The sequence below is a fragment of the Peromyscus maniculatus genome, chromosome 8 (assembly GCF_049852395.1).
Source record: "Peromyscus maniculatus bairdii isolate BWxNUB_F1_BW_parent chromosome 8, HU_Pman_BW_mat_3.1, whole genome shotgun sequence".
Classification (NCBI taxonomy): domain Eukaryota; kingdom Metazoa; phylum Chordata; class Mammalia; order Rodentia; family Cricetidae; genus Peromyscus; species Peromyscus maniculatus.
The window spans coordinates 27139382-27158401 of record NC_134859.1 but is presented as its reverse complement, the minus strand read 5'-3'; the positions used below and the strand labels follow the sequence as shown (position 1 = coordinate 27158401).

At 40.6% G+C, this 19020-nt stretch overlaps 1 protein-coding gene across 2 annotated transcripts in view; it reads right to left on the bottom strand.

Annotated features, from left to right (window-relative positions):
- Positions 1-19020, bottom strand: part of Atp10b (ATPase phospholipid transporting 10B (putative)) — a 303657-nt gene that overhangs the window by 178453 nt on the left and 106184 nt on the right. For both annotated transcript variants that reach the window (XM_076578189.1, XM_006971615.4), the window contains exon 2: positions 130-197. The gene's annotated coding sequence lies outside the window, so the exon portion shown is untranslated. The remainder of the gene's footprint in view (positions 1-129; positions 198-19020) is intronic.

Here is a 19020-nt window from a genome sequence, read left to right as displayed (position 1 = left end):
TTGACTAATGAAGTTACTGACACTTGCTTAAGTGCACCGAAGGAAACAGTTGCAGTTTAGTGAAGCTCCTCTGGGCATCAAGGGGAGTCCATATTGTATGATCAACCAAGAAGAAGAAAAACAACTTACTATTCCCACTTTAGCTTTCACTGGAACAAGTCTCTGCAGTCACTCATGATCTTCCTGCCACTGTGAGGCTGAAAGACACAGGAGGGGGAATAAATATAAAATGTGCAATCTCATTTTGGCATCAGGCAGTAATTAAGTATTTTGCCCTTTCCATTCCAGCTGGCTGACTCCAGCTCCAAATAAACTTCACAAGCAAGCTGGACATTTTCCCAGGAAGCTGTTTCAATGGTAACGGTTTGCTCCGACCAGGGAATCAGGTCTACTGTTTTATCTGCCAACATGCAGAATACAAATGACGTTCCATGTTCTCTTGGATGTCAATCTAAATGCCTCCTCACTCCATGGGACACATCTTGGTCCAACCACTTGGTGCATTTCAATTTTGCCCCATAGACCAGTTCAGAAAGAAGATCAGATGTGATTCAAGTTAATGAAAGTAAAACAAACATGGTTGAAGATGTGGAGTGAAAGAGAAGATCGCTTTCTACGGAGCTAGATGTGGAGAAGATGCATTTATGGCAGCTATGTGTGTGTGTGTGTGTGTGTGTGTGTGTGTGTGTGTGTGTGTGTGTGTCTTTCTGTCTGTGTCTTTGTATATTGCAGTTTTGAGTGAAAGGTACCTAGCTCTGATATAGCCTCTTGACTCAGCCATGATTAAAATGATTGACACTTTTAGGAGTAAACAATACATACCCCCCTTTGTTGCTAAGCCAGGCTAGTTTGATAGTGTTGGCTTTTGCTTTGCTTAATCAACTTGGTTTTGTCCTTTATACTTATTCACTGATTGCAGTAAAATGAAGACAGCTGATACACTAATCAGTGTCTTTATTGATCTTAAACATTTCTGCTTTATTATTAATGGAAAGAAAGCAAACCTGGTACCGGAAACCTAGCCAGATTTTCCAGGGCTAGTGGGGTCATGGACCTTACAAAAGAATCCACTACCACCACTTTCCTAGACTAGCCCAATTCCTTACTGCATTCCAAATCTTACCCTTATACCCATAGATAATTGTAGGTACTACCCCTCATCAAAGGAGCCTTTCTTTACAGTAAATGGAGACCATGATAGAAACTTGACACAATGCAGAGCTCAACAGAGGGTATGGAGCCCAGCCCCAATGGATACATCTACATCACAGCTCCTGCATCTATGACTCAGGGAACATCATGAAAGAGGCAGTAGATTGCAAGAGCCAAAATACCAGGAGGTCTGCTGTTTCTCTTAGAAATGACTGCATAAAAAAGATGAGAACAATAACAATATCAATGGGCATGCTAACATGTAAGGGGGAGAATTTCATGGGGTCTTATCTGTAGACAAAGAACTACAGGAAACTAATGACTGTTGGAAGGAGAGGAATTAGCCTTTCTCCAGCATGAGCACAGTGGATAGTTATCCAGTGCCAAGTGTTCAACCTTGAAATCATAGAAACACATATAAGAAAACAGACTCAGCAGAATTTATTTATAAATATTTACACACACACACACACACACACACACACACACACACACACACACACGGTCTGTAGCAGGCTTTCTTTTGGGCCACCAACCAGTTTCCAAATCATGATGCAGAGACTTATTCTTAATTATGAATACTCAGCCTTATCTTATGCTTGTCTCACTAGCTCTTATAACAATGTGTTTCTCTTCATCTACATTTTGCCTCAGGGCTTTCCATCTTTCTTTCATTCTGTATGTCCTACTCCATGTCTGTCTGTTTTGGCAGCTGCCTGGCTGGCCCTGGGAATCTCTCTCTCTCTTTCTCCCTTATTCTTTTCTCTTGTTCTTCTCTCTTGAGCCTAGATTACTCCTCTAGTGGTTGATATATTGTGCACCCCAATAAACTTATCTGGGGGTCAGAGAACTGAACAGCCACTCTATTAAACAAAGAGGTTAGGCAGCAGTAGCACATGCCTTTAACCCTAGCATTCTGGAGGCAGAGATCCATCTGAATCTCTGTGCGTCCAAGGTCACACTGGAAACAGCCAGGCATGGTGACAAACACCTTTAATCTCCAAACTTCAGAGCTCATGTCTTGCTTGGGAAAGAAACACACCTTTAACTCCAGGAAGTGATGGCAGGAAGCAGAAAGGAATATAAGGCATGAGGACCACAAACTAGAGACTTCTTAAGCTTTTAGGTTTTTAGCAGCAGTTCAGTTGAGATCCATTTGGGTGAGGACTCAGAAGCTTTCAGTCTGAAGGTTCATGGAAACAGGATCTGATGAGGAGTTGTTGAGGTGAGGTTAGCTGTGGCTTGTCCTGTCTGTCTCTCTGATCTTCCAGCTTCCACTCCAATATCTGGCTCTGGGTTTGTTTTTATTAATAAGACCTTTTCAGATTCATCTTACATTCCCAAAAATGGATTATGGATATTTGTCTTTGTTTATATTGTTGGTTGCAAATTGTTATTGGTCATAGTCAATCTCTTTCTAAAAGAAGAAAGGGGGATATGATATAGAAATGTAGGATATAGATATGATAGGATAAAAGGGTAGATTATTGAATTTACTTTTAAAGAGCAACAACTTATTTGAAATGTTTTACACTGCTGTAGATTTTAGTTAATTACAAATTTAAAGTTAGTTTTGTTATACTGTATATATATTTCTACTTTTGTTTAAGGTATTATGTTTATGTAACTCATTTAAATTGTAATGGATAATTAAGAAATACAGATTAATAATTAGTCTTCTATGATAGTCAAACTTATAGTCATGTTAGTTAAGTTTTCTAGGTATACATAAATATAATTCAATTAGGTAGGTAATCTTCAAACACTTCAAAGACCTACAGAATATGGCATTTAAAATGTTTTAAAAACCTAGACTTTCTGGACAGTTTGATATGTCTGCTCCTGGCAGCACTGATTTACTTCAAAGAGAAAGATGGGCATCAAAGATACTCTATATGGAGTTTATCATCTTCTTGGCAAAAATAGCCTTTTGGATAAGAAACTGCTCTTGCATGGACTGCTGATAATATGTTGTATAAACTAGACATATAGGACCCATAGGAAAATGACCACTGAATTTGCCAAAACAAGGCAAAATGGTCCTTTAGTTTCCTGCTTTGCAGAGGAGACTGCCAAATATTCTATAGGACACATGGAGAAACAACTAAAAACTCTAGGCCTAGAGGCTGAAGATGGATGCCCCAAAATGGCAGAGGAACTTTGGATGACTGTCCTGGCAGCCAGCTGTCTCTGTCATTCTAGATTTTTGGAAGTTGCTTACAATGCACTTCTTATTTACATAGGTAATATTATATCCTTCTGGAGTCTTTGATGTAGTTGAAGACTAGATAGTTAAAATTATGATTTTTCCCTGGTTATGAAAAAAATGAAAGGGGAAGCACTGTGGATATCTTTCTGTATGCTGTGAATAGGTGTTGCTCTGATTGGCTGATAAATAAAGCCATTTGGCCTATGGCAAGGCAGCTTAGAGGCAGGTGGGAAGTCCAAACAGATAGGAAGAGAAATGAGAGGTAGAGAGATGCCAGCCACCACTGAAGGAGAAGCAACATGCCAACAGACCTGTAAAGCCATGGAACATGTGGCAAAACATAGATTAATAGAGATGGGTTAATTTAAGATATAAGAGATAGCTAGCAAGAGGCCTGCCATAAACCATACAGTTTATAATTAATATAAGTCTCTGTGTGTTTAATTGGGTCTGAGCGGCTGTGGGACTGGGCAGGACACAGGAAAACTTCCAACTACATCCTCCTCCTTATTCTCTCTGCCCACTAGCCTCCCCCATCCCTCTACTGCCTAGGTATTTGCCATTCAGCTTTTATTAGACCAATCAGGTGCCTTAGGCAGGCAAGGTAAAACAGCAACACATCTTTGCATAATTAAACAAATGTAACACACCTTTACACAGTTAAAGTAATATTCCACAACAGTGGTCAGTCTTGAGGCCATATATACACATATAACAAAAGACTCAGTAGAATCTACTAATAAATATTTATGCACATACATATATACACACATACACACACATAAAATAATGATCAAAGAAAAAGAGGTTATCAATTTGAGAGTAGGGGCCATGGAGGGGTTCAAGAAGGATATCTGGGAGGGACTGAAGGTAGGAAAATAAATAAAGAAGTGTTGTAATTCTATTTCTACTAAAAACAGTAAAAACTTTCTGCTTTGGAGGAAATGGAGTGGTCTTGCAAAGCATTACTGAGGGAGCTATCTACATCATTCTAACAAGGTAAAGATTGCACACACACATGCATATATACACACATGAATACACACAGATGTATGCACACATGCTCACAAACACACACTTATACATATGTCTCCGTGCTTGTGCATGCACACACACACACACACACACACACACACACACACACACACACACACACACACACAGTATAGGCTTTAGATGCAAGTATATCTTCTCCTGGAAGTATCTGGCTAGGGGTAGTTGATTCTAGTTGTCTCTCCCCACAAGAGTGCTGACCTAAGCCTACAACCTGTCTTTGTTTCCTTCATCTTGTCTTTCTGATCTGGTCATCTCTTTACCAGGCCTCTCTGCTGACTTGTGACTGGACTAACCACACACAGTACTCTGACCTTCCCAAGGCTTCACTGGGAGTCACTAAGTAAGGGTCACAAAGAAACTGTCCATAGCTCCTGAATCTTGATGGAGTTCTTTTGGCTCACATTTTTGGAAATTGGTCTATGTTTAAACATTGAAAAGTTTTACACTAGAAGATTTCAGGTTTCATATAAAAAAGCTCAAAAGGGTTGTCGATAGTCTTTTTTTCCCCACATGGTGACCCAAGGTAAGTGTGAGTGGTGTCTGTTATCTCTAAGCAGAGCAAGGTTGATTTTTTTTGCTATATCCTCCAAGTGGTGCTCACTTCTGCCACCTGCCAGTGCTAACTGTAAGTACAGTGATGGTCAACCTCTATCCCAACTTTTCTACCACCTACTTGGGGCTAACTCAACTGAAGTCCACCTTGCCCCACAGTGGCTGTATCTGAAAGCAGCTTGGGTATCGCCAGCTTCCCATCTCAGTCCCTCTATAAAAAGCTCTGTGTGGCTTTCTTATTTTGTCCTTATCCTTGGCCTATTGTTTACCTGCCCCCCCCAAATGCATACACTATTTATTTGATTAGAAAAAAAATGTGTTTATAAGTACATTTATGAAAATGAAAATTTGCTATTTCCTTCAGGGGACAGAAAGCAGATGAAAGCTGTGTGGTACCATCTACCAGGCAATACATGAGACATCGGTCACTCTGTAATCTTTTCTAAATTATTCCCTTCTCTTGACTTTAATTCCTATGTCTGTCAGATAAGAATGTGGTGCTAGATCACAATTATGAGCTGCTGACCCATTGATTATATCCAGTTATTGGGTCCTATTTTTCTTTTGTTGATTACATACAATAACTAAAGGGAATGTATCAATTAATAATCCAGAATACAAACTTCCCAGGACTTTTCTTTTCTTTTTTTTCAATTTAACAGTGTTTTTCCAAATTTCTGTATAACAATGATAGGGTATGTGGCTTCTCCCCTTCTTCACCACCTCCCAGAGTACATACTCATTGTCTCAACATTTGTTATAGTCACTAATGTCTTTGTCTTGCCTGGTGAGCACTTTCTCTTGATGCCCTTGAATGAGATGCATGACCCTCCTTTCATGAGTAGAGGATGATGCTAAGTGTCAGAGATGACTTGAAGCATTCTACTAAACCTTAAGGAATCGCTCCTCCTTCCCACTGGAAAGCTGAAAAATAACAAAGTGTGCAGGGCTTTGTGAAGGTCCTTCCACACAGTTAAACCTGAAAAGGCAACAGACTGGCTTTGAAAGCAGCAGAAATATTCTTCCGTTGGGGTTGGTAGCTGATTCTCTAAGTAATTTGCAATTCAAGTGTCTCTTTGTTTTGTATGAAAATTTGCTGCTATTTGGAAAGTGGGGACGAGCTAAATTGCATCCTGCTGGTTTTACTTTGACTGTATCAAAAAAGAAACTGTTAATCTGGTTCCATAATTAACTTCCCTGTTTTAAAAAGGCCCTGGGAGAGAGTCCAGAGAGTGGCTGTCAACTCCCTGCCTCTCTGCTCAATAACACTATTCAATAGGATGCCCTGAAAGGAGAATGGTTCCAGGTGGAGAGGACTCTTGATTATCTCTCTGATCTTCTGTCTCCTTTATCCTCATCCAGCTAACATTTAGTGAGCTCCCACTGCAGGTAAGACACCAGATCAGTTGGGGGTATCAGGATAATAAATCCCTGAAGAGCTGCCAAGGAACACAGTTAATTTTCCATCCATCCATCTATCCATCCATCCATCTATTCATCCATCCATCCCTCTCCTCCCTCCAAAATATCCCCAGTTTGCTTTTCCAAGTCCTATGTGAGGCACTGGTATTTGAGAAACACAAAACAGACTTAATCATCATTGAAAAATTCTGAAATAAAGAGACCACTCTTGACAATTGCTACAGAGTTAGCTTCATTGAAAAGAAGGCATTAACATTGGCTCTGACCTCTAAGTTATGTGTGACCTTGCATATGCTTGGACATGTTCATGGTGTGTGTGTGTGTGTGTGTGTGTGTGTGTAAGAGGGAGAGGGGGGGGAGAGGTAGAGAGGGAGATATACAGAGAGAGAGGGGAGGAGAGAAAGAGAGAAAGAGGGAGAGAGGGAGAAGTGCTTGAGTTTATTTCCACCAATCATTCCATCTTCTCATATATTTGTCTAAATGTTTATCTGTGGTGTACTCAGTGAAAAACAGTACTGTGGCCACTAGAGATAGCAGCACAGACAAGGTGCTTGTCTTGCTGAAACTTAGATGGAATGGCTCTCTTCCCTAGGGCACAGGAAGAAAGAACAGAGAGCAAGCCAGAGTAGGCCTTCAAGTTGACCCCTCAAGGAGAGGCATGCCCATTAGGTAGTCTTTCCTACCTTCTCTCAGATAATTCCGGTGGTACCTTGTCTCCTTATTTTCATTAAGGGACAACTGTTATCTCTTTCCTTTCTTTCCTTTTCTCTGAAGTTTAAAGAGAGAATGTTCTGGAATATAATACATCAACCCCCCAATCCTATCCTCAGATCCATCCAGGAAGAATAAACAAGGAACTTGACACTTTATAGCTCACTCCCAGTCCAAGTCACTCCTTTGGGAAGAGGTAGTGATCCCAGTCTTAACCTTGGATGCCATTCTATATGTGCCAGAGAAAATCACCATGTTATGTATAAATTTTGGCCTGAAAGCTGGCTGGCCCTGAAACATTCTCTATGTGGCCTTTTAGAATTGGTGCATTATGTATACATAGATGGAAACCAAGCCTTCACATTGTGTTAGCCTTAAAATCACAATAGATCAGAATTCTTACATCTGGAAGATATGTGAGAATCAAGAGAAAACTGCTTCTTGTATTTTGTATCTGTAAATAAGGATGCATGAGCCAAATAATATGGGCAATTTCTAAAAGGCACAGCTGGGTCTCAGCTAAGAGCTAGCAAGGAAAGGGTTATCTCCGTCTTCCCACAGCAAGAAACTAGATTCAGCCAGCAACCTGAATGAGGAAGATATCCCAGTGTTTTCCATTATTCTGATTCTATAGAATCACAGCAAAGCTGGTTGCTTAATTTGCATTCTTCTGACCCTGAAAGATCACCAGAGGTCAAACCATCACACAAATTCTGGGCAGCAAGATGAAAGAGCTAAGAACCCCTGACATTTAAAGAGTATGCCCTGGTTGCTCTATGTAATACTTGTACTTATGTCTCATTTGCCAAAACTTGGTCATATGATCACATGCAGCTTGCAGAAAGCATAGTTAGGTAACTGCAAATCAGGATTCTCAGAGACTGAACCCCTTCCTTTCACATATTTAAAGTTCAAGTGGATTAAATCTCAAATGTAAGATACCAAATGATGACAGACTTGGAAGAAAACATAAGGATAATGAATCATGACACTTGCCTGGACAAAGATTCTTTAGATGAGATTACAAACTGAAGCAAAGATGTGTATATACTCTTTGTACCAATTTCTCTGTACAGAGAAATATGTACACATAGGCAAATAAGATTATATCAAAATGAAGGACTTTTTACACAACAGAGTAAAAAGACAGCCTTCAAATATGGGAGGATATATTTGCATACTATATAGCTGGCAAGAAGTCCATATATAGAATTTACATGAAACTTAATGCAATATAAAAGAACTTGATTGAAAATGGATAGAGCTCTTATTAGATACCTCTCAAAAGAAGGCATGCAAAATGCCATAGGTAAATGAAAAAATACTCAGCATCAGGAGTCTTTAAGGTTCTGCAAATTAAACTTCACTGAGTTACTCCCTCACTCCAATTAGAATGGCTATTAAAAAAAAGACAAAAGGAATCAAGTATCAATGAATATACAGAAAAAAGCAAACCATTATGTAAAATGATGAAATTTTACTTAATACAGATCATTGGGGGTAAAAGTTGAGAAGGGTCTTCAAAAATTAAAAATAGAACTACTCAATTACCCATCAGTCCCAGTACTGATTATATATTCAAAGAGAAAGAAATCAATACAAAGAAACATGTACATTGTCATGTTTATTGTAGGACTATTCGCAGTAGTCAAGACTGAGATTTTACATAAATGCCTAACAATAGATGAATAGACACAGAAAAAAATGTGTCATATATGTGATGGAATCCTATTCAGCCATTTAAATGAAATCATGAGACTAAAAAAAAAAAAAAAAAAAAAAAAAAAATGACTGAAGCCGGGCGGTGGTGGCGCACGCCTTTAATCCCAGCACTCGGGAGGCAGAGGCAGGTGGATCTCTGTGAGTTCGAGGCCAGCCTGGTCTACAGAGCGAGATCCAAGAAAGGCGCAAAGCTACACAGAGAAACCCTGTCTCGAAAAACCAAAAACCAAAAAAAAAAAAAAAAAAAATTGACTGAACCCAAAAGACATTGTGTTAAGTTGATAGTTAAGTTGATAAAAACCAAACATAAAACGACAAAAACTGCATCGCTTCCTTCTCATATAGGAATCTTATGGACAGATCTCATAGAAATAGAGTAGAACAGTGATTATCCGAGTGTTATCAGAGGAGAATGAGAAAGGAAAGAAGGGACAGGCACTCAACAGATCCAAAGTAATAAGATGGAGGAATAAACTCCAGTGAGATCTCCTGTACTTCTAGTGTGGGGACTGTGGGTAACATGAGGATATAGTGTATACTTCTAGTGTGGGGACTATGGGTAACATGAGGATATAGTGTGTACTTCTACTATGGTGGCTGTGGGTAACATGAGGATATAGTGTATACTTCTACTATGGTGGCTGTGGTTAACATGAGAAAATAGTGTAGTGTATACTTCCGAATAGCTAAAAGAGAGCCCTTTGAATGTTTTTATCTCAAACACAATAAATTCATAAAGTGACAGATATGCCAATCACTGATTTTAAATACCAATGTATTTATGCATCAAAGCTTTAAATCATACTCCCCAAACATGTCTGAATAGTGATAGGATTTTCATCCCTAAGGATGTGGGAAAGGATGGATTTGGGGAAAGTAATAGTATTAGCATTCATATGGTCATTTATATCATTTATATGGAGATACTGGATGCCTCAAAGGGCCACGGCTAGGAAACTATCCTGACTGAAATGTAAATTATTCACTCTACATTAGCCCAGGGTTTCTGTGTCCCTGGTCCCTGTGCCTTTCTTTAACTCCACCTTCCAGTCTTCCTTAGTGCTATTCGATCTTAAGGACCCATTTCAGTTTTTACTTCCTCCAATAACTTAGCCTAAATTCTCAGAAGGAAATAATCTCTCCATTCTCTAAACTTCCTCAACATTTGTCTTATACTTACTCCTTGTTGCCATGTTTTATAGGGGGATCTCTTTCCCTCTCTCTCTCTCCCTGACTCCTTTCCTCCCCTCTCTGCCTCTGTGTGTGTGTGCGTGTGTGTCTGTTTGTCACATTTTGAAATGCAGGTGATTTTCTTATGTCTCACAATGTCTCTGAACTTGCTACTAACTAAGAGAGCATGTCACAGAAGAAATCATTATTATGAGTCCTAGTAACCATACTTATTTCCTTGTAGAAATCATTTTCTCCTTCACCATCAGTGTCCAACTAGAGATTTCATTGTTAATCCTCCTGCTTTTTTTTTTTTAAGACCTTGTAACTATTCTCCTGGCCAACAGAATGTGAGTAGAAATAATGGTGATCCAAGTTCCAAGGTCATCTTCACGAGAACATAGCTGCTTGCTCAACCTCTTCCCCTACTCTCATGTATTTGCTGGGAAAGAACACAGTGCCCACTTTGGTCATAGGATTACAAGTCACAGGTTATGAATAGTGGGGCCAACTCTCCATCTTGTGACTTGAGATGACCTATTAGAGCTATTGGTTTCCTCCTCTGCCCTCCTCTCATCTTTGATGACGCCCATCCTTCTAAGTGGCTATACTTGGTCTCCAGGACAGTTTACCTGTGTCTTGCCTCATTCGAAAGATTAACTGGTCTTTAGTGGAAAGAAATAAATCTTTCAACCCTAATTGTCATTTTGCCAGGAGAGTGACACCTAGCAAAAAATGATGAGACTTATGTCACTTAACTGGAATTACAGGTGTTAAGCCCTACTGGCCCCTGGGGCATATGCTGGAGCCGTAGGCTCAGATTCTTGATCTTAGCTAACAAACAGGTTTGGTCCTAGAGTTTTATTACTACTGTGGAAGCCACTCTTCAAAATATTTGTAATTAGGAGTATGTTCAGATTTCTTAAACAATGTTTTGCTCTGATCCTCACTGATTCATTCTTCTTCAATCCATCGTGTTAGAAAATTGTCTGCTGCTGCCTATGTATTTTTGCCGTGTGAAACATTCTACAAAGTTCCATTTTTTCCCTCGTCCTTCCTTCTTAGGAATCTATTTAGGCAATTCTGCTGAGCATTCATTTCCTGGGTGACTATTAACAATAAAATGCTTTGTATTGGTATGCTGTTTAATACTTTCCAAAGCCCTTTCACAATCTAATAGCATTTCATCTAAGAAGCTTGGGAAGTTGTGGCTGTGGTATTTGAGTATTCCTCTTCATTTTTATATTGCCACTCTGTAGATCCTCAGTCCCCCAGAGCAGAGTGGTGAAACAGCAGTTATTTAGCTATCTGTTATGAGGAATGTTATACTGCAATCATGTCTTTGCTTTGGGTAATGACATATTATTCCTTTGTGCCATTTCATAGACCCCCACAGATAAAGAATGGTTCTTGCTACTAGGGATAGAACAATGAATAAGACAGGCAGTGTTCATGTTCATAACGATCTAGTGGGCAGCTGGTGAGTCACATTTCCAGATGGTGGCTATCTGTGCATCTTCTCTGGACAATAGTTGTCCTGCTGACTCCATCATATGATTCTGATGGAGCTGGTACCCTGGAAGAAGGAAGACAGTCCAGCTCTGGCTCTTCTGAATATTGCAGTCCTCTCGCTTCAGTGATTGGAACAAGTAAAGCCACATGACCTAAATATAAGCCAGATGAGGTCATTTCTGGGATTTAGAATCTAGGAAATAGGAGACCCAAGCTCTTCTCTGATCTGTCACATTGGGCAGAGATGAAGTTATCTTGAGATCAGTTGTGGCTATGTCTTTCCCCACATGTGGAGAGACAGCTTTTTCACCTGAGAGGCAGAGTCATGGAGAAGTAGTGGGGAGCTGGAGAGGCAGACACTGAGGGATTGGTAATTGTGATAATTTGATGGGGAGAAAGAACAAGCTAGTCAGATGCTACAGTGCTCACTGGCACATAGCAAGTGTTGCTTATTCGTTGACCTGAACATTACTTTTGAGCTCTTTGGTCTAGAAGTCTTCATCACCCAGTTTGGTGAGCTGAGCAGAAAACATGCTTGGTATTACTCCTTATATAAATGAATGGCACAGTGTTGAGTACATCACCAGCTGGGTGAAGATGCTCAACATTTTTTTGTATAGTTTTTAACCTGTGTTTTCAAAGTATTTCAGTGCAGAGTGGTAGTAAAGAAAAAGGACTTAATCACCAGGCTAGCCTAGTTTTGATTTCTAACTTCAAAAGTAGCTGCCTGAGTAATATTCAGAAAACAATAAGCATCACACCATATGAGTTTGTGGGGAGGGCATAGGGAAGTCAGGGTGTGGACTTATGCATGACAGCTCATGTATAGTTGAAAGCAAATGTGCTGTCTTTATCCATGGAGCCAATTTTATTGAGTAGCTTCTATTTTTTAGAAACTCTGTCAATACTATGGATATAGGAGAATGTGACAGACGTGGGCTTTGCCCTCAAAGCTTCTGCCTCAGTGGTATGAGATGGCAATGCTAAAACACACATATGAACAACTAGTCTGAGGAAGTGATACTGGTCACAGGAATAACAAAGAAGGGACAGAAGGGAACAGGACCACCCAATTCAGTGGTATGAAGGCTTCTGTGGGGAGATGTATTTCTCTGACCTCTGAATCTCAGAACCAGTGGTATCATTTAAAGTAGATATTAGGATTATTTCTTATTCTCTTGCAGAGTGAAATAAATGAGCCAACTTAGATAAACTTAACACAATGCTTCAGGCAGAGAAACATGCAAATACAAAGGCTGAGGCTTCCATGTGTTTGAGTGCTGGAAAGAAGGCTGTGCAGTAGGGTGTAAAGTGAGTAGGGAGAACAGTGGGGGATGTGATAGAGGCTAATCTCATTCTCTAGCCACTTCAACTGCACTATGAGGGCAGCCACCATATCAGGAGCCAGGAATGCAAGTCCAAAAGGGCAAAGGCTACCCTGAAAATCTCTCAGCCTACCTAGATTCACCAAGTTTTGTCGGGGGAGATTTCAGGTGAATTGATTTTCTTTAAATAACCATAGTTTGATCATGTTTCATACCTGCTGCTACATCTTTGCTGGTGTGACTTGATCTAGAGTCAGGGAAAGACTTCTCTCAGGTTTTCTCTATGAAGGAAGCAGGAAAACAGCTGAGCAGTAAATATGAGCTTGCTCACCAGAGAAAACATCAGTGAACTTCATTCTCACCAAGGACAGTCCATCACTTGGTACATGAACCCACACAATATTTTGCAGTGGAAATGAGGGTCATACTCATTAGAACCCAGAGTGGCTGCTCAAACTCTCTGCTTGTGATGGATTTGTAGTAGAAGTCATGTTCAAGTACTTTCCACATTGGTTGTCCTTGGACATTTTCTGATTTCTGTATGCAAAGTCATTTGTAGGTATCACAATGTTTTATTCATGTGACTTTGAGGGTCCAGAGGGCTTAGATGAGCAGAGGAGAATTTATCTGTGAGATAGAAAAGGGTAGAGTCCAAAATTGATCAGAACTCAGGCTGAAATCAGGACACAGTGAGATGTCAACCTATTTCCTGCAAGAATGCTTTATCATTCTTTGAGAGGTCACATCCATCTTCATAGTTTTAAATACCACCTGCAGACTGATGATTTTAGAATCACACTTGTAGCTTAGATCTTCCCTTGAATACTCGATGCTAGTTGGAGGTCTCAGGCATCTCTAACTTGACATGGCTCTGTAAAACGTATTCATAATTCGTTTCTACTTGTTTTCACTAACATTCTATTCCTTCCTTATTCTCCATGATCTTTGTAAATTGCACAACCACCCACCGATTGTTCCTGGTTCAGCTTTTCTGCTCATGCCCAGTATCTAGTACATCAGCTAAGCCTTGTAGGATCCAGTTATGAATGCTGTCTCGTCTTTCCTCCTCATTGCCATATTCATAGTCATTGCTCAAGTCTTGATCTCTATGACCTGCTCTGGACCATGCTGCAGACTCCTCACTTCTACTCACAGGAATCTCCGAAGGTCAAAATTTCACTCTTGTTGTCTTGTAGCTGTCTATTTGCTCATATTACATTATGATCAAGACATAAGGAAGGCATTCATCTTGTAAATGTATTGTCTTCCTGGCACTGAGCAGACCTCTTCCCACAATGACCTCAATAGCTGCTGAATGATTAAATGTGTGAAAGCTTCATACTGATTGTAAACAATGAGGTGCATGCTTAGTTCAGCAATCCACTCCCATTTCAATCCTGACATGTTTCCCTACTCTCTTTAGGCCTTTATTCTTCTTTCTATATATTTATTTTTAACAAAGGATATCAATCTTATCCAAGTAGTATTTATTGTGTTGAATCTGAAGATAGCTCTTTTTCTTTGACAGTACTAACAATTAAACCTAGGGCTTCATACATACTAGGCATGTGCTATATCACTGAGCTATAGCTGTAATTTGCAGATATCTGCCTAGCTTGCAAATATCTCAATAGTAAAACATTCTCCTCAGTTTCCTTTCCTGAGAAAATTGTCCAAACACTCACTATAGGATATTCACAGATTACCTGTGTATTTGTGTACAACCACTGAATACTTCTGTGAACAAAAACATTGACTCAGGTTCTACCATAATGCAATTTAGAATGTTGGGTAAATCATTTCCCATCTGTTTCTGAAATGCTGGCATCTAGCTCCTCTATGTGTTAGCACTAAGACCTTTGACAAATCACCCAGTGTCTCCTGGCCCCAGGATACTCAGAGTTAAGAGTTTAAGTACTAAAAGGTAAGTTCACATCCCTGTTCCTACAATCTGGGAACATGATCCCATTTGAAAAAAATGGGCGGGGCGGAGGGAGTCTATGAAGATGTAATTAACTTAAGGATCTAAGAATAAAGAAATTATCATGGATTATCCAGGAAGTTCTTAAATCTAATAATAAGTCCTTATGAGAGAGAAGCAGAGGGAGATTTGAATACAGTAGTCAATTTGACCTTGGAAGCAGAGATTGTAGTGATGAAGCCTCAAGCCAAAGGCTGGAAGAGGTGGATAGTGGCTTCTGCCTTGTGTCCCTAACCAAGCATAGCTTTGTGTGACCTGGGATTTTCAGCGAGCAGAACTGTGAAGGAATTCATTTCTGCTAATTTCAGCTACCAGGTGTGTGGCGTTTGCTATAGGAACCATAAGAAAGCAATATAGTAGTCATCTCCTAGAGCTGCAGCCTTATAAGCCTAGGGCTCACCTTGTGGTCACTTTCTAATGCCATCACATCTCCTGACCTCACTGGGCCTACATAATGTGAGGAAGAAATTAATGTAGAGCAGGAATAGATGTGGAGGGCAATATTATGCATATCCAATGACAAGGCCTTATTAAATTGAGAGTTCACATGTACACGTACTCCTCATATAGTTGGTACTTCTTTCTCTTCCTCCTTGCCTACTTCTATGCAACCTCATTCCTTGCCCTCTCCAGTCTTTAATTAATTAGCTGATTAAATGTGTGTGTGTGTGTGTGTGTGTGTGTGTGTGTGTGTGCATGCACACATATGTGACCTCTACCACTTTCTAAGTCCCTTTAGTTAATGTAGCATCAAGAGTTTCAGGAAGTTCAGTCTTGTCTTGGGTGCCATAGAATTTTCTACTTCTACCAATAATAAGAAAACATTATTAATATAGTAACAGCAATAGTAGCTAGCAGTAACTGCCTTCCTAAAGGACCCCTTTCTCTGGCAGGATATCTGCTCAGAACCAGCAGATGATGAAGAAATTTCACAATATATAGTTGTTACACTATAAGTAATTACTGCCCATTTTGCCATGTTGCCTATTGTAGATTCTCATGGAAAGCCAGAATTTTGAGGGTGAATGTTTTACCTGGTACCATCCACCTGCACCTTGAGACCATATGGGAGTCCAGAAAGAGGAGAAAATGGCTGCTCTTCTAAGCCACCTGACTGTTGGAGCAAAAGGCTCAGAGTGTAATTTGTTTCACAAATTAATTTACCAGAGTTTAAACAAAAAATCTTCGTAGGGTTGGAAGTGGAGGGTGGGAGGCACTAATTGCCTTGGAGTGGAATATTGAAAGGTTGGCTGTAAAAACTCTCCGTAGGTTGCCCGTCGATGTCAGAACTCATCTATCACCTTTACAGGACCCATAGCCAGGGACCCCCACTGGGACAGACAACATATGCTGAGTCTTCCCCCTGAGTGCCTTGCCTGCTGCAGCAGCTGGGCCTAGACATCCACTCCACATGGCTCCGCTGCAGCCAGCCCACAGATGTGCCCAATGCCCTGGAGGCTACCCGTGGTCGCTTGCACAATGGATTGCTCTCACTTTTTACATGAATACCCACTCCTTTTGCTCTGAAGGCAACTTTCCAGATTTATTCCCACCTGTGTCTCTCTACTCCCTTGAGACTGCCTGCTTGGATAAATTGTTTGCTCTGAGTAGTTTCTGCGGCACTTTTCAGTCCCTCTGTGCTTGACCTTAACACACGTTATCTCAGAGTTATTTGTATCCCCCTCTGATCTTGCCCCCTCCCTTTGGGGCCAATGACTTTTATTTCGTATAGTCCATGTCTCCCCATGTACATAGCGCTTGGCCTACCACAGAAGACATACTCAGTGGTTATTGCACAACTACTTACTTTGTAATACTATGTGACAGGACATTATATAGCAATGGCTATATCAATTAGGAAGGATCACACAAGTAGAACTCCTGTTTGGGGTCAGCTTCTATTTTAGTGAGGAAGCCAAGAAAATACACACACATCCACACACGGTTTTCCCGAAAGGGGAAAAACATTGATAGATGTTACACTGTTAAATTTAAATTGTTAAATACCAGAAGAGAAATTTAAATTGTTAAATACCAGAAGAGGAACTGATGTGAAGGCCAGGAGGAAGATAACAGGAGCCAGAGGCTTGGTGTGATGGATTCAGGGAGGTCCCTTCTAAGTGACAACATTTAAATTGACCCATGGAGGGAGCTAGAAACCACTCAGACCAAGGGCTGCAGTGAGGAGGAAGGGGGCCCACGTCTTAAAAGAAAGGACTTGAAGTTCCAAAGAACCAAAGCAGAAAAGAATGAAGTTCTCTGAAGGGAGACTATAATGGCTAAGGCTCAGTTGCTGAGGCTGGGTGGTTGAAAGGGAAGACCCATTCAGAACCTGTGAACGTGGCTTATTTTGAAATAGATCCTTTGCAGATGTAATATAAGATGAAGTCACACTGGACTATGGTAGACTATAGAAGACTCTAAATAAAGAACGGTGTGCATATCAGAAGAGAAAACAGGGACACAGGGAGGAAACCTATATGCAGACAGAGGCAGGGATTGGAGTTACAATAGCACATGGTGAGGAATGCCAAGGGAGGCTAAGGTGCCTCTCCTCCTGAGCCTTCAGAAGGATGGGGCTTTCCTGATGCCTTGTCTAGCACCCAGTAGTTAAGATGTCTCTCCTCCTGAGCCTCCAAAGAGGATGGGGGCTTTCCTGATGCCTTGTCTAGCACCCAGTAGCTAAGATGCCTCTCCTCCTGAGCCTCCAAAGAGGATGGGGGCTTTCCTGATGCCTTGTCTAGCACCCAGTAGCTAAGGTGCCTCTCCTCCTGAGCCTCCAGAAGGATGGGGCTTTCCTGATGCCTTGTCTAGCACCCAGTAGCTAAGATGCCTCTCCTCCTGAGCCTCCAGAAGGATGGGACTTTCCTGATGCCTTGTCTAGCACTCAGTAGCTAAGATGCCTCTCCTCCTGAGCCTCCAAAGAGGATGGGGGCTTTCCTGATGCCTTGTCTAGCACCCAGTAGCTAAGGTGCCTCTCCTCCTGAGCCTCCAGAAGGATGGGGCTTTCCTGATGCCTTGTCTAGCACCCAGTAGCTAAGATGCCTCTCCTCCTGAGCCTCCAGAAGGATGGGGCTTTCCTGATGCCTTGTCTAGCACCCAGTAGCTAAGATGCCTCTCCTCCTGAGCCTCCAGAGAGGATGGGGCTTTCCTGATGCCTTGTTTAATGCCCAGTAGCCAAAGGATACTATGATAGCCCTAGGATATTAATGCAGGGAGCCAGGAAAAAGCTAGACTTCATTATTAGTGAGATGGAAATCCACAGAAGGGTGTTAGGTTAGTAATAGAACCTTATTTTTTAAAGTAGTTTTTTAAATACTCAGATTTATGTCTTCCTCCTCTCTTATTAATCATCTAGGCATTTACCTCTGGTTTCTGATTTTAGCTTCTCTCTCCTCACAGACATGGTGGTGCCCTGTGCTATTGCTGTCTTCCTCTAGCTCCCTTCAGCCCTAGTGGAAAACATCACACATTCTAAAGTGACATTAATTAATGCTGATGCTCTTTGCTGACATTTCCATCAAAAGTGCTTAGTTAAGGGATGGAGCATGCTCTTCTGATTCTCAGCACGGTTTGCAGTGTGTGTGAGTTTAAAATCAATGACTGGATGACTAGATTCAGGTGCCCAATCAAGCCATTCATGAATGCTAACTGCCTAACTCTTGGGGGGAAATATATAACTCATGAGAAGAATGGCCAATTGGGGAAATAGGGCAGAAGGGCCCTGAAGAGCACAGCTGTACACAGCTTGGTAGAATTTAGAGTTCTCAGCTGGAGGAATTATTTTCTTCATTTTGATTTTTGGATTCATTCATCATACACATCCATTTAAGCTAGTGTTTTCTGATTAGGAAATTGGACATCACATGATGGAATACCAATGATGTGTCAGATTCTCAACCATATATTACATTATTCATTGTATTACCTAATTAGGAAAATAGGTATTGTTATAATGATGGGAATGAGAATAGAAATTACTTGTTGGCTAATGTATCTTAATTTGGTACTGCATTTACATCATCTTATATAACCCTAGTATTTCAGAGTTGGGAGTCAATGTACGAGCTTGGAACTTTATAACTAAGTAACTTTGCCTAGTTCCTTAGCTATTTAGGACTCAGTTTCCTCATCTATAAAATGGAATTTAGAGTAGCAGTATTTTAAGGGTTAAATGTAATCATAAAATACAGCATGGCCTATCACAA